Genomic DNA, 17,214 nt, shown 5'->3' with positions numbered 1-17,214 from the left:
ATGTCAGAGCTTAGTTTACATAAAGAGGTCTGGCCATATAAATAACAAGAAACTAATAGTATAGTACATTTATATATTACCTTACACTTTTCAATAAATTGTATTATTAGATTTTACTTGTATATGTAAATTGCATAAATCATTGGCTTTAAACTAGGAACAGTCATTCCCTGGACAGACATATTCAATTGTTGCATGAACAAATCAGGTATAAACAAAAGCACAATTAAGGCATCTAATTTTGATGTTTTTCATTTTGAATACATTAGACTGATCAGTGGCTGTTTTCTGTATGGGGCATGATCCACTCAGGAAGAAAAATAAATGCTGAACATTTCAAACAGGGGGACTTACTCTAGGGAATTAGTATAAAGTCCTTGGAAGACTTGGGAGAGAAAAAGGGAGCACTGGGGTATTGCAGAGATAATCAATGAAGGAAGCAGCTACCACTCCAGAAGGAAGGGGAAAGGGGACATGAGGTGAAGCTATCAGAACCTAGGTACTCAGCTCTCTGAGGAAGGGGCAACTCTGGCTGTTGCTAGACCTCTGCGGGTGACATGGGGCTGGTTCTGGGAATGTCTGAAGAAATCTGAAGGCTGGAACAATAGGAACAGAAAAATCCAAGAAGGACATCCCTTCTCTCTACTTGCTCCATTCAATTCCCCTTGCCCTTCAAAAAAGATTACCTTCTTTTCTACTGATCAACAGATAACTATCCTTCTCAAATTGTTTCCCTGCAAATGTCTACTTCTCTTGATTTTCCAATATTCCTTGGCCAACAATGTCTGCTGCTTCCCCTCTGGACCCAGCCTCACCTTCTGCAGCCCATTCCTGTGACTTAAATATAGCTGCTTTCTAGCAGTTCCATAGCTCTGATTCAAAGAGGCACACATCTAAACATATGAGCTTTTTTAATGCAGAGTAATAGAATTTGCAGGGAATTGGATGGCATTAGAGCAGATTATGCTAAGTGAAGCTAGCCAATCCCTAAAAAACAAATGCCAAATGTCTTCTTTGATATAAGGAGAGTAACTAAGATCAGAGTAGGGACGAAGAGCAGGAGAAGAAGATTAACATTTAACAGGGATGAGAGGTGGGAGGGAAAGGGAGAGAGAAGGGAAATTGCATGGAAATGGAAGGAGACCCTCAGGGTTATACAGTGGAGGGGGTAGAGAGAGAGGAGGGGAGGGGAGGGGAGAGGTGGGGAGGGGGGAGGGTGGAGGATGGGAAAGGCAGCGGAGCACAACAGACACTAGTATGGCAATTTGTAAATCAATGGATGTGTAACTGATGTGATTCTGCAATCTGTGTATGGGGTGAAGGTGGGAGTTCATAACCCACTTGAATCAAAGTGTGGAATATGATAGGTCAAGAAATTTGTAATGTTTTGAACAACCAACAATAAAAAATTTAAAAAAAAAAGAAAATAATGCAAAGGGTAAGGATATCATTGTAGTTCAAAACCCAAAACACCAAAGAGTGGCACTCTGGCATGTTGAATAATTTGACCTACAGGAAATTGCTAGCCCACAGAAGCTGACTCTGAAACAATGTCATCCCTTGTCCTCCTGTGTCTCATCTTTCTCCCCTGAAATGAGCCATTAAAAGAAAAGTTTCTCATCCCAAAGAGAGAAGTGTACAACTAGAACATTTCTGTCCCAAAGCAAGCCATAAAATCTTGAAAATTCACCCTCCCTTGCAGACTCTAATTCCAGAACTGTACTACCCAATACCCAAGAGAAGGGAAGACTATACAAAGAGACCTAGACATCATATGAGCAGGCAGGTATTGCTTATTCTCCTCCTCTAACTCAATTACCATTATATCATATCCTTTGTTTAATCATTTTTCTACAGATCTGTTTATTATTCATTGTACCTAAACTATAAAAAACATGGATATTTGGGTCTTCACCTCCGAAGGCTCCAGTGTCACATACAACTGTAAATACATTTTGGGGGGCTTTCCTCTCATTAAACATTTATTATAAGTGTGTCAGCTTTCACTCTTAATGTGCAAGGAAATGTATCACACCATTTCAGCCACTATACCATTAATTAACTACTCATAAAAATACACAAAGGAATGTTAAGAAAATATATTGTTTTTAATATAAAAAGTGAAATATATTCATTAGCTTGAGAATAAATATATTTAAAACCTTTGTATCTGTAAAAAAAATAAATAAACATATGAGCTTAATACAAATGAATATTATTTCACCCTTCAGAATCTCCAAATAATTTTGTATTGTTATTTATGGGCTTTCCAAATACCATCCTGCCTTGAGTTAACTAAACCAAAGCATTTCCTTCATAAGAATGACTGCTTTGTTGAACTAAGCCTAAGTTCTGTCAATTGTCCAGCTTCATGCTAGCAGAGACGGACAGGCAGGATACATAACATGCACAGAGAATCTTCAGTCCCCTAATATGTAAGTTTATCCCATACAGAGTACTTCTGGAAATTGTATCAAGTTTTTAGTTAATCCTTGGCAAAATGGCCCATTGGTCTTAATGCATAAATTGATTACCTGAATATAATAAGTAAGGATCTAATACTTTCAGGATTTCTTTGTGCTAATCTTCTGAAAAGAATTACTTTCCTAAGCCTGTCTGATCCTCAAAATTAAAACCAGTGATTTTAAATATTGACCCCGCATCAGAATCATACCTGCAGTTTATTAAAAATATGGTGCACAGTCTTCATTCCAGACTTATTAAAGAGATTATGTGAATGTTTGGGCCCGGGGATAAATGCTCTATAGACTGTTTTGATGTATAGTCAGCATTGAGACTTGCAGCTTTCTTTCCCCTGGGACATTGTAAGCTTTATTTAACTAGTATTGGCTGCTTTGTATTGTTGGCTTCAAAACACTGGTTCGATAAATGTTAGTCTGAGAGTCTTAACACCATTTAGCCAATTTTAAGTACTAAAGACCATTTTACCTTATTGGTGTTTTTCCTTGTGGCACTGCTGTTTGCTTTCACTCTCAAATGGCTGAGAGTGGTTCCATCATGCTGTAGTGTTTGTTCTGCTTGGTTCCCTTGAGTGTGAGAGTTTTTTTTTCCGGAGGATAGGATGGATGGTAGTGTATTTAAAGAGAATGAGGAAAAATATGTAGCACTAAGACCAGGAAATAAATAGATCTATGAAAGGACTGGGTTCTGGAGGAAGAGCAGTTGGATTCTGGTATCAAGGCCCTGCTAGCCATCACTGGCTACCTACTCTGGGGTCAATCTCACCAGGTGCAGTCAGAATCGTACATTCTAATCAGGTTATATAGAGATGGTTTAATATAAGGAAATCACTATATACAATATACTACTATATTGATAGGTAAAACTGTTCTTGTAAGATTTTAATAGATGCCAACAAACATTTGCTAAAAGACATTTACTAAATTTTTTAAAAAATCTAAGACTAATAAAAGAGTCTGGTGAAACATGGACTTTCATTCATTGTTTAAGGCAATATTAACTAGTTCAACAACTTTGGGAAATAATTGAATACACAGATTTTGTGAGAAACATTTTAAACCTTGACACACTACTCTATATTCTATCATTATCTCCTAAAGAAAAAAAAATCTTCAAAATGAGAATAAATGCTTTAAGAACAGAGATGTAAATTTGAGAAGTACTTTTTATAATAAAGAGAAATTGGAAGCAACTACAATGGCATCCAAAGTATTTGAATGTGAATGCTTTAAGGCGAAATAATTCTTTTCCTTCATAAATCTAGTTAAGTATGAATTATACATATGTACTTGTGAATTAGAACATTATATATAATATAAGTGTATCCATGTAAGAGAAATTTAAAAAGAATGAATTAAAAGTGTTGCCAGTAGTATTGCCTTTTAATTAGATCACTGTGATTGATGTAGCTTTTATTTTTACAAGTATTATTTTAACATTTTTTTTCAGAAATTCCTTGATCTGATATTAGGAACACTATTTTTGATATTTTATTAAAAGGCTGAGATAAAAATTTTCACACAGTAAAATTCATCCTTTTTTAAGAATGTCATTTAATGATTTTGACAAATGTATACAGTTCTGTAACCACTAACATGATCAAGACATAGACTAATTCTTTACCCTCAGAAAGGTCCCCTATGCCCCTTTATAGTCAATCCCCGCCCTCCATCCCAGCCCCTGGCAATCACTGATCCAATTTATATCTTTATCCTTTTCCTTTTTCTAGAGTCATATAATTTATATTACTTTTGCATCTGGCTCCTTTTACTTTGCATAATATTTTTAAGATTTATCCATGTGTTTAATGTATTTATATTTTTAATTACTTTTTATTTATGAGTAGCATTCCTTACATAGATATACAAAATTTTCTTTATTCATTCACCAGTTGAGGAACATTTCTGTTATTTTCAATTTTGGACTCTTATGAATAAAGCTGTTGTAAACATGTACATATAGATTCTGTGGGAACTCAAGGTTTAGATGCTCATGGGTGAATCCCCTAGGAGTGGTATTTCTGCCTTATGTGGTATGTGTGTATTTTCCAGAGTAGGCATATCATTATGTAACCCACCAGTGATGAATGAGAGGTTCAGTCCTCCTCACCCTCAATAGCACTTTATATAGCAATTTTAATTTTTTTATTCTTATAGGTTATGTGTTGTGAGCTGAATTGTACACTCTAATACTTATGTTACAATCCTAGCCCCTAGTACCTTATGACTTTATAAGGAGTATGACCTTATTTGGAAATAGGGCCTTTATAGAAGTAATTAAGTTAAAATGAGGTTGTTGGGGTAGGCTCTAATGCAGTATGACTAGTGAGAAAATTAAGACATAAACAGTTATGGAGGAAAGACATTGCAAATACACAAGGAGAAAACAGCTATAAAAAAAATAACAAAGAAAGAAACCTCAGAAGGAAGCCAGACCTACCAACACGTTGGAATTCCAACTTCTTGGTTGTGAGAAAATAAATTTCTGTTAGTTAAACCAGCAGTCTGTGGTCCCTTTTAATGGCAGCCTGAATAAGCTAATGTAGTATGTAGAAGTATCTTCTTGCAATTTTTATTTAAATATTCTTAAATGTTAATTAAAGGTATACAAATAGGAAAAGAAAAAGTCAAATTATCTCTGTTTGCTAATGATATGATCCTACAGATTAAAAAAAAAAAATCCAAACCTACCACAGGCTTCTAGATCTGATGAACACAAATTCAGCAAAGTAGTGGGATACAAGATCAACATATAAAAATCAATAGCTTTCCTAAATTCCAAGAATGAGACTGCTGAGAAGGCAATCAGGAAAACAATTTCATTCATAATAGCTTAAAAAATACTTGGGAATAAATTTATTTTATTATTTAAAAGACCTCTGTAATAAAAATTATAGAGCATTGAAGAAGAAATTGAAGAAGGCCGAAGAAGGCCTCAGAAGTTGGAAAGACCTCCCATGTTCTTAGGATAAGCAGAATTAATATTGTCAAAAAGGCCACAGTATCAAAAATGTTTTACAGATTCAATGCAATTCCCATCAAAATATGAATGGTCTTCTTCAGAGAACTAGAAAAAAAAGTCCTAAATTCATATGGAAGAATACAAGACTCAGAACAGCCCAAACAATCCTGAGCCATAAGAGTGATGGAGGAGGCATCACAATACCTGATTTCAAATTATACTACAAAGCTATAGCAACAAAAACAGCATGGTATTGTCATCAAGTAGACATAATGACCAGTAGATAGAATAGAAAACACAGAGACAAACCTATACACCTACAGTCAGCTGATCCTTGACAGAGGTGTCCAAAACATACATTGGAAAAAAACCAGTTTTTTTTAATGAAGATGCCAGGAAAATTGAATATCCATATTTAGAAGAATAAAACTAGATCCATCTGTCTCACTGAGCACAAAAGCTAACTCAAAGTGCATCAAAGACCTAGAAAATAGACCAAAAATACTGCTTCTAGAAGTGTTTCTGGTCTAACACTGCTAGAAGGAAACACAGGGTCAATACTCTAACACACCAGCACAGGCATAGACTTCCTTAATAAGATTCCTAAAGCTCTGGAAATAAAACCAGTAATCAATAAGCGAGATGGCCCAAAGTAAAAATTTCACACAAAGGAAACAAGGGCATGAAGAAAAAGCCTACAGAATGGGAGAAGATCTTTGCCCAGCTGTTCTTCCAACAGGGTTAATATCCACAATACACAAAGAAAATTTAAAAACCTAGCACCAAAACACAATCAATAAATGGGTAAATGATTTAAGTAGATATTTCTCACACTTCATGAAAGTCTGGTTTCAATTTGTGTGCTTAAAAGTCTGAATAATGATACAATAGATCAATTTCAAATGTGCTGCTAGGCCTGTAGTTTTATCCACTTTTTTTAAAAAAAGAAAAATGTTACTTAAATTATTTGTATTGATAATGATTGCACTTATACAGTTTTTCTTTAATGTGTTTTTTATGTTGATAATATATCTTTTCCAGTACATCTTTCCTTTAAAAGCCCAGAAAAAGCTGTTGAATTCTTAAAGTAGAATCTAACAAATAACATAAGTTGAGACATTATTTTTAATTTTTAGCCAACACTACAGCAATCCTCCCACACTGTATAAATGTTCTAATATTCATTTGTTCCAATTTTTAGCATTTTTTCTATGAATCTCCCAACACTAATTAACTACAAAAGAAATGTTACACTCTATTATTTTCTGCTTATTTCAGTCATTTTAAAAAAATCATGACATGACAGTTAAAGATGTGCTTTCCCAATGGTATGTAAATTTTGTCTTTGTTATAAAGACGAATCCAAAAGAAGTTTCTAAATTTATTTTTAAATCTAGTGTAACTTTTTAACTCCTGAATTGGGTTTTGTATAACTATAATCACTGATGGAAAAATTCAGAAGTATGTCTTTTGTCTTCATATTATAGATGCTTTTTATTTTATTTTTCATTTTTTCTCCACATACTTTTATTGGTGCATTACAGTTGTACATAATGGTAGGATTTGTTGCTGCATATTAGTACAAATACATAATACAACAATATAATTTGTCTGCTGTCTCTCCCGAGCACTTCCCCACTCCCTTCATTTATCCCACTTCCTAGTCCCATTTCTCTATTCTACTGACCTCCCTTTGCTTCTCATGTGATCACCCCCAACTTTCTTTCCCTTTTTCCTCTCTAGCTTCCTTACCTAAGAAAAAACATATAATCTTTGACCTTCTGAGTTTTACTTATTATGATTAAACTAATGGTCTCTAGTTCCCTCCATTTTCTTGTAAATGACATAATTTAATTTTTATTTCTGACAGAATAAAACACAATTATGTATATATATATATACACCACATTTTCTTAATCCATTCATCTGTTGATTGTCATCTGCATGGATTCCACAGTTTAGCTATTGTGAATTGTTCTGCTATAAACATGGGTATGCACATAGGCTGACTTTAATTCTTTAGGATTAATACTGAGGAGTGGTATACTTGGGTCATATGGTGGGTCCAGGACTAGTCTTTTGAAAAAAATATTGACTAATTGTGATGACTCTATTCTAACAGTACTTTGAAGTACAATATGCACACAATATACACAAAAGTTTATAGTAATAATAAGATATAAATTCATTTTTCAAATAGTGTTCTTGAAAAGCCTACTTTTCAGTTAAAAAATTAGATTTTATTAGCTCATCATTGGCCATTATGGAATGTGGCTAGTGAAGAGCTTCTACGAGGAATGGAACTGCCAGTCTTGCCATTAGCAGTGATCACAGGTCTAGAAATTTGGCAGGGGGAACGGTATCTATTCCCCGGTATCTTACTTAGTCAATAAAACAATAAATATATTATCATATCAAAAACATGTAAAATGAAGTCATAGGTCAAAAAACTATTCTATAAAATTATAAGCCCCATAATAACAATGGTCAAAATGAAGACTGGAATAAAATATAGAAAAGTAAAAAGAACTCTCCAGTATAAGGAGTATGGCTTATTTGCTCTTTTATTTAGTTGCTCAAATTTCCATATTTTTCATTTTATTACTTAGAGCTTTAAGAAAACAAGTTTGTATCCTATTTGATTTATTTTTTCTTATAGCAATTTTTGAGGTTGTTTGAAATAAGTTAATTTACTTTTCATATACAAATACTAACTTCCTTACCCTCTGGCACATATTAGATTTTATAATTCCTTGCAATCATTACTAATTTTATGGAAAAGAAATTAAACTGTAATTTTTTTTTATTTTTGCATTTCTTTCAGTTTCTATGAAGTGTCTGTATATTGGCCATTTGATTTCATCTTTCATTGATTACTGGGTTCTAAGAGGCCTTCTTTGACTACTTTGTACAACATAACTACTTCTCATTTCATGCCAATGCCTAACTTAAGTTTTTATTTCCCATAATACTTACCTGATATTTATTATGTGTCTGTTTTTTATTATGCTTCTATTTTATTTGGTGCTGTCGGCCTTGGATAACAGCTAACATATATGATTAATAAGTAATTATTGAATGAATGAATGAATGAATAAATGTCCTTTACTCATTTTTCTCATGGAAGACTCAGATTTAGTTTATTAATCTGTAAGAGCTTTCATTTGTTTTTATTGGTTCATTCTAGTTGTACGTGACAGTAGAATCCATTATGATATAATTATATGCAAGAGCTTTCTCTACATTAAAGAGATAAACTCTTCACACAGACATTGTAAATCGTTTTATAATTTGTCATTTGACTTATTTTGTAGGATTTATTTATATTAACTGAGAAGTAAACAAGTTTAATATAGTTATTTATTGAAGTGCTTTGTTAACTGTTTCTGTATTTGGTGTTTTGTCTATAAATTCTTGTCCTTCTTCCCTCCTAGTATCTGTTTTACCCACCCTTTCCTTTCACATGTGTGTGTGCACATGCATGGGTGTACATTCATGTGAAAACTAGTGGGGCACATGTAAGATATAAGGATATAGTTTTTCTCTATCACAGACACTATACCAACACTACCGTCTTTTTTAAATTGATTTTTTAAAAAACATAAATGACAGCAGAATGCATTACAATTCTTATTACACATATACTGCACATTTTTTCATATCTTTGGTTGTATATAAAGTATGTTCACACCAATTTGTGTCTTCATACATGTACTTTGGGTAATGATGTCCATCACATTCCACCATCCTTGCTAACTCCTGCCCCCTTCCATTCCCTCCCACCCCTCTGCCCTATCTAGAATTTATCTATTCCTCCCATGCTCCCTCTCCCTCCCCCACTATGAATCAGCCTGCTTATATCAGAAAAAAAAACATTCAGCATTTGTTTTTTGGGGGGATTGGCTAACTTCACTTAGTATTATCTTCTCTAACGCCATCCACTTACCTGCAAGTGCCATGATTTTATTCTCTTTTATTGATGAGTAAAATTATGTATAGTATGCCACATTTTTTTAATCCATTCATTTACTGAAGCGCATCTAGGTTGGCTCCACAGTTTAGCTATTGTGAATTGTGCTGTTATAAACATTGATGTGGCTGTGTCCCTGTAGTATGCTGATTTTAAGTCCTTTAGATATAGAGTGAGGAGAGGAATAGCTGGGTCAAATGGTGGTTCTATTCCCAGATTTCCAAGGAATCTCCATACTGCTTTCCATATTGGCTGCACCAACTTTCAATCCTACCAGCAGTGCTGGGAAAACTAGAAATCCATATACAACAAAATGAAATTAAATCCTTATCTCTCACCATGCATAAAACTCAACTCAAAGTGGATCAAGGACTTAGGAATTAAACCAGAGACTCTGCATCTAATAGAAGAAAAAGTAGGCCCCAATCTTCATTATGTGGGATTAGGCCTCAAACTTCCTTAATAAGACTCCTCTGGTGCAAGAATTAAAACCAAGAATCAATAAATGGGATGGAATCAAACTAAAAAGTTTCTTCTCAGCAAAAGAAACAATTTTTGTGTGTTTCCTTGTCTTGTACGGAATCACTAATTGTAGCAGCAGCTTCACTCTTCTTTGGCATAGTTTTGATATACTTATATGTACACTTTTTTTAAAAAAAATAGCATTTTGGATTATTCTTTGTTACTTTGATTCTTTCTAACAAGTTTTAAAAACTTTTTTTCCATGAAAATATTCATATAAATGGAAATAAATTGTGTATCACCTGAAATATATATGTTAGAACTTTTGGCAGAGATTGTGTCCTTAGCCCATGAATTTTTAGACTAGGGACTGTCACTTGTGCCACCCTTAAGAAGTATGTACAGAATCACTGCAAGCTCATCTTACAATCCATAACATATTCTGTGGACTTTCAGTTTTAGTATCCCCCCCTCCCTCCTCTCCACCCCTTTTCTCTTTTCTTTCTTTGGAATTGAATACAGCAGTACTTTACCCCTGAGCTAAATGCCCAGTTCTTTCTATTTTTTATTGTAAGACAGGATTTCTCTTTAAGTTTCTGAGTCTGCTCTTGAACTTGCAATCCTCCTGCCTCAACCTCCTATGTCCTTGAGATTACAAATGTGCACAACTGTACCTGTCCTGTATGTTTTTCTTTTAAACTGGTAAACTTTCAGTGTTCTCTGAGCGATTTTTGAATTGAGATTTAATTACACTTTCAATAGATATTTTTTCTCAGATTTTATGTAGGATTGTAAAAACTCATTTCCTTTTGCTCTATCTTAAAGAAACTATAGACAATGACTGACCAAAAGGTACAGTTTTGAGAATGGTGTGTGCTTATGGGAGAGATGCCTGGTCTTCTGTCTCTGTAACTGGATGATTCTTACACCCCAAAGAATGTCCTAAGACCAAGTCTTTATTGCTAAAATGCATTCAGTCAAGAATGGTTAAAAAGGGTATAATAAAGCCACTAACTGGGTCTCTGCTCTGGGCATGCAAGGCAACTAATCCTAAGGTGCTTGGGGGAAATTCCTTCCCCAGCATGCTAGCTTGCTTCTATTATTAAGGTTCAGTCTTAAAGGTAGAAAAGCAGACAGTTGAAATATGTTCTCAATTTCTGGAATCAACTGGCCAGGACAAAGTGGCATAACTGCATGTCTATCAGTAGTCCAAGGGACTTTATTTGAAATCTTAAAATACTGGGATCCTTCAAAAGAAGGGAAAGACTTGCCATTGGTCAGTACATTTTTGGCAACAGATCCCATCAAATACAACACAAAGGTTCTTTATGTATGATCTCACTCTGAGACATATTCAGAAGTATGATGACATAAATCTGAAAGATGTGTCCACAATTTTGTCTTATGTTGAGTTACAAGCCCTCTGGGGCTCTAAATGACATACTGGAGTTTCCAAATCAAATGGGCCTGTTGTTTGTGGCTATGATTTTTCACACTGAGTAAGTGACCTAAGTATTTTGTCATAAAGGAGTTTTAAAAAGTCTTAAATAAGCGTCCTTCCTGGCTTTCCAAAGTCATGAGAGACATAGTAATCACAATACACATAAAAGAATTTTAATACACTGCTTCAATAGAAACAACAGTTCATTTGAAAATTAATCACAGTGGACTAATGGACTGGATTTTAGTAGGTTCCCATTTTGTTACTTCAAGCTTTCGGCACTTCTTTCACTGTTCCTTGTTCTTACTCTGTTCTTGCAGGCATCAGCAGAAGTCTCCTGGGTTAGTGGGATTATGGCTCAAAGGAAAATAGACACCTGGCCTTGTGGGAATGATTGAATTGATGGTCAAGCTTCCCACAAGGAAACAACTTCACTGTGTGGATCATCAGCGTCACTTTCTGCTCAGCGAGCAACCTCCTGCAAGCCGCCCTTTCCTTGGCAGGCTGCCCCACACCTCTGAATAAGCGACACAAAGATACACTGTCTGAGCAGAGCTGAAAGCTGCAGTAACCTCTTACCAACCTGGATATTTTGCATCCACAAAAATATGAATTTGGACTTTGCACTAACCATTTCTTTCTTTCTTCTCCTTCTTTTTTAATTTTCCTATTTCAAGGATGGATGTAGCAAATCTACAGACAAGGGCATGTTGATCCTTTCAAGCTTGGGTCTAGCTTATTGGTACCACCCTGAGCTGGGAGCAGGAGAAGATGCAGGGGTTCACATCAGCATCAACCCAGGATGCTCCTTAGACAAGGTTATTGTTGTACACATTTTACATATTGCTGCAGTCTGGCTGGGCACAATTCAGGAGCCACTTTTCAAAAGAAACGAACTTTATTTTTAGAACCATACACGCCAAACAAAACAGCTCCTCAGGAAAAACCTTCAGAGCCCAACTGCCACCACCGGCTTCCCACAAGCCTCTCCACCTCCCCCACTCCTCCTGCTCTTGAGGCTGATTGGCTGGGTCATGTGGGCAGAGCCAAAAAAAAGTCCCCCAATGAGCAGCTCCATGGTCTGAAAGGGCGGGGAAACAGCCCAATGAGCATCACCGTAGAGGAGCCAATTAGTTGTCAGCTAGAAGTTTGCTGGGGCCGCTGTGAGCCAATCATCAGCTGGCAGCTGGAAGTTTACTGGCAGCTGGAAGTTTGCTGGGGCCCCTTTTGGCTGTAGCTCTCAACATCTCCCCCTCTCTGTTTAAACAACAAGCATGTGGCTTAGGGACCGTGCCTGCCTTAGGTTGTCCAATACTACATATGGTTCTTACCCGTTATCGGATGAGCTGACCTCAAGGCGTCAGCCTCCTGTCTTAGGTTCCTACCATTGCAATTGGATCTTACCCGTCATTGACTACCGGTCCAGTATACAGCCACACCTGTGGATAGGTCTTTGTACCAGCGGGGGGGTGAGGTTTTTTGCCTCACCTCTGTTGGCCCCCAAATTTTAGCTGAACGACCATGACAAGCAGAAGGGAGGAAGATACACCAAGCCAATTGACGGCTCCTTTTGGAAAATTTGTACCACCGATGACATCATCAGCAAAAATACCCCAACACTACCACAAGTCGCTGCACCAACAGATAGTTCACAATGCATACAAGTGAGTTCACAATGCATACAAGTGATACATAGTCCAGGCAAGTTCTGCAAGCAGTTCAGTGATGGCTATTGCAGAAGCTGTAGATTGGTTTTATCTTTGTCTTCACCGGCACTGGGATGAAGATAGGAATTCTGGCAATAATGGCTAAAGAAAAATTTATATAACATTCTAGAAGGCACTAAAAGAAAAAATTTTCTTAACAATGTACCTTATCTTGAACAGAATTATTAAATATAATGAAAAGGAAAGGTGAAAGTAAACAAACAGATCTGTTAACCTCCTTTTTTGTTCATATATTAAAACAATCCTCAACAGCTGTTTACCCAATTTAAATTAAACCATTTAAATCATGTGAAAAAAAATATATTTGGATCCATTTTTTCATGAGCACTCATCATATATGATATATGGACATACGTACATTCAAACATATAACACAAAACACAAGTGTGCACACATAATATAATACATACAACACATAACATAATAGTAAAGGCCTTATAACTTTTTACAGGTGAAATCTCCATTGCAATGTTTAAAAACTCTATAGTCAAAAAATAGAACTGATCAGCAAAACATTAACCTAGGTCTGTATGAACTCAAAAAACAAAATAGAACTTCATGATGTGGGAAAGGGCAATAATAAAATAGATATTGAAAAAAGCATCCTGGTCCTTGTTCATTTTTTGATAATGGAGTACCCTCTATGGTGGTTTGAGAACGGCATTCATTAGCCCATATGTCTCCCTCTACGGCATCATGGGCAAATACCAGGTATTCTACTCCTTTGATACCTAGTTTTGTTAAACCCTCCTCCTATGGGGCAATTCCTTTTAAAATGTCCTGTTTGTTCACAATTATAGCATGTTCTTGGCCTGGCATCTAAAGCCTGTTTTACTGCAGCTGCCACGACTTGCTCTTGTTCATTAATGTTTCTACATAATTTAATGTATGTATTTAAATCTTCATGTTTCCGTGGTCTAATGACTTCTCTGCACCAAGGATTCGCTTGCTCATAAGCCAGTTGTTTTATTAATGGCATTGCTTGTTCCGTATTCCCAAAAACTCTGGTAGCTGTTTGAATAAGCCTATCTACAAATTCAGCGTAAGATTCATTAGCTCCTTGTATTACCTTAGATAATTGACCTTGTAAACCTCCATGTCCTTGTAAAGTCTTCCATGCATCTGCAGCAATTTGTGCGTATACACCAGGATCATATGCAATTTGTTGCTGCTGATCCTCATAAGGTCCCTTTCCTAACAACATATCTAGATTTCTCTGAGGATAACCAGCTGCTGCATTTTGCCTAGCCGTCTCCTTGCAAAATTCCTCATTGGCAACCTTCCATAACAGGTATTGACCTCCATTTAGCACAGCTTTACACATATTAGCCCAATCTGCTGGCATCATGTTCAAGTTGTTAATGGATTCGACCAAGCTTACAGTGAAGGGTGCTTGAGGACCATAGGTTGTTACAGCCTCTTTTAGCTGCTTCACTGTTTTGAAATTTAAAGCATTGTGAATTCGCTGCCATCCTGCCTCAAATACAGGGCATGTTAATATTTGAGATCCTGTCTCAGGATCCCAACTATCAACTGTGGGGGTTGGGGGCCTCCCAGCATATGGAGGTGGCCTTGTTAGTTGGACATTTACATCCTCTGGTGATAGAAAGGTGTCAGTAGCAGTCTCCTGTAGAGGTGGCGCTGTTGGTTGGACACTTATGCCCTCTGGTGATAGAAAGGTGTTAGTAGCAGTCTCCTATTGTAACTTTCCCCCTGATGGCTTTTTCTGCTTTACACTTTCTTTCTCTTTCTGACTAGCTTGAGAGGCCTTCTCTTTTACTTGAATTTTTTCCTCTGTCTGACTAGTTCGAGAGACCCTCTCTTTTAATTGAATTTTTTCCTCTGTCTGACTAGTTTAAGAGACCTTCTCTTTTACTTGAATTTTTTCCTCTGTCTGACTAGCTCAAGAGGCCTTCTCTTCTACTTGAATATTTCTACTATAACTATAATACAACCCAAGAAGATAACACCAAACAAAACTGAAACAGAGTGAAACAAAATTGGAACAACAGAAAATCATTATAGCCTTTCTATCCTCCTGAAATGTCCATCCGTCCTTTCTCCCTATCTGTTCCTCAGATGTGAGTGGTTTTTCTTCCATCTTACACATCTCCAAGGACAGGCAACTTAAAACAAAAGTGAAGCAAAACAAAAGAAGAATCTTAAAATGGCTACCCATCCTCTCGCCCTGCCCTCAGGGGCGAGCAGTTTACCTTATCACTTACCCTCAGTCGTCATCATAGCGTAAATTCAGTACAGATCAATAGGTATCTTAGGCTTTGTGTACAAAGGAACAATGAGCAGAAATGGAATTTGAATCCAGGTCTCCACACTTTCAAAAGGCTAAGATATTTTTCACCTTATCATTATGAAAATACATTTGTCAATGAAGAAATCCACATTTAGGTGTTTTGTTTTGTTTTTTGATACCAAACTGGAAGAGCAGAAAGACAGAACTTTCTAGTCTTATGAAACAAGGGATTTCAGGTTTCATGTGTCTTCCTTTTGCTAGGCAGATTACAGCTATAATACTTGGGAACCTTGTTAAGGGTTTAATAAATATTTCCATCTGGGAAGTCTCATTGGCCAGTTAATTTGTGCATGATTTAATGATAGATGCTGTGTTTTATTTTTGATGGGTTTTCATCCATATCAAACTTTCCTCCTTGTGTACATAGGGCACTCAGAAAAGAGTTACTGACTAGCTACATTTAGGTCATTTTAGATGACTCAGAATCCAACCTATTTTTAAATAACCTAGAAATTTTACTTATGTTTGGAAAAGGCCTTGAGAAATCCAGACACTTAACTATAAATCTATAACAGACAACATGCATATTAATAGCTAATATTAATTGAGCACTTACTGAGCTTCAGGCTGTGTTGTAAGTACTCTTCATGAATTTCTTTAATCTTCTTAACAAATATTTAAATTAAGAGCCATTATTGTCTCCATGAGAAAAATGCGGCACAGAAACTTCTTTCCAAACCATCTGTTAACTTAGCCAAAACATGAGTCAGTTCTGTTAAATTTTACTCTAATCACCTCAGTCAAAACCATCGAATCAAACTGGAAAATAGAAACAATCTGAAATCTATTTCCAAAAGGCCAGAGTAGAACCTTTTGATATAGTGTAATTTCAGCTTTTTTTGCTAAGACCCCAGTTTCAGATTCAGATAATGACGAGACTATGTAGAACTCATTCACCCTGCAAAACTGGCCTGTCAACATTTTTCTTTCCATGTGTTTGATCTCTTTCTAAGTGGACTTCCAAAGTTCAATCAAAAGTAAAGAAACTGAAGGATAAATCTTTTAGGGGACTTTGTACATAACAGCATTCATGTGTTATGTACCCTTACATTATTGTGACAAAATATGTGAGAAAAACAACTTATAAGATTGTTTAAAATTTAAAATAAAATTTATTTTGACTCATGATTTCAGAGGTTTTGGTGCATGGTCAGTCGAACCCATTGCTTTTGGGCCTTTGATGAGGCTGAACATCATGATGGAGTAAAGTTGTTCAATTCAGGGCATCCAGGAGATAGAAAAAGTCCAGGGTCAAGGGCATGCCCCTGAAATGACACAACTTCCTCTCATTAAGCCCTACCTCCTAATATTTCCACCACTTGCCAATAGCACCACAGGCTGGGTACCAAATTTGAAACACATAGATCTTTGGGGGACACTCCAGAACCAAACTTCAGCACTGACAGGTGATGTGTATTCTCTGGAGGATCAGAATCAGGAGCTCTACACAAAAAGGGCAATTGTAATGTTACATGCTTGATTTCAAAGGATTTGGCATTTTGTTATATTAAGAAGAAATCATTAGTGAGCGCAACCTTTTGATATTAGCATATCTTACAAAACTAATTAGTGCTTAAATTCAGCACTCTTACACTGTAAAGACATCATCTTCGTTTTTTGCTTAAAAAAATGTAAAGGAGAGAGAAAGAGTTCAATCATAACTGTATTTGGCTTCATGTGAGACAAGCTTGAGTGCTCTATCCACCCATTGGTGTTCCATTTGCATACACAGAAACAATTTAGGACATGTGATATCTTTTCAGTTTTACTGACTTCTAAGAGAATTGTTGGGCATACTCAGGACTGATGTTGCAGAGTGTTAGTTTTAACAATTTCTGAAATTATTTTGGGTGCTTTCTGG

This window comes from Marmota monax, unplaced genomic scaffold, assembly GCF_021218885.2.
Source record: "Marmota monax isolate L192 unplaced genomic scaffold, Marmota_monax_Labrador192_F-V1.1 WCK01_AAM20220418_F8-fsc00045, whole genome shotgun sequence".
Lineage (NCBI taxonomy): Eukaryota > Metazoa > Chordata > Mammalia > Rodentia > Sciuridae > Marmota > Marmota monax.
The sequence above is the reverse complement of the archived record's forward strand: the minus strand, read 5'-3'. Positions refer to the sequence as shown.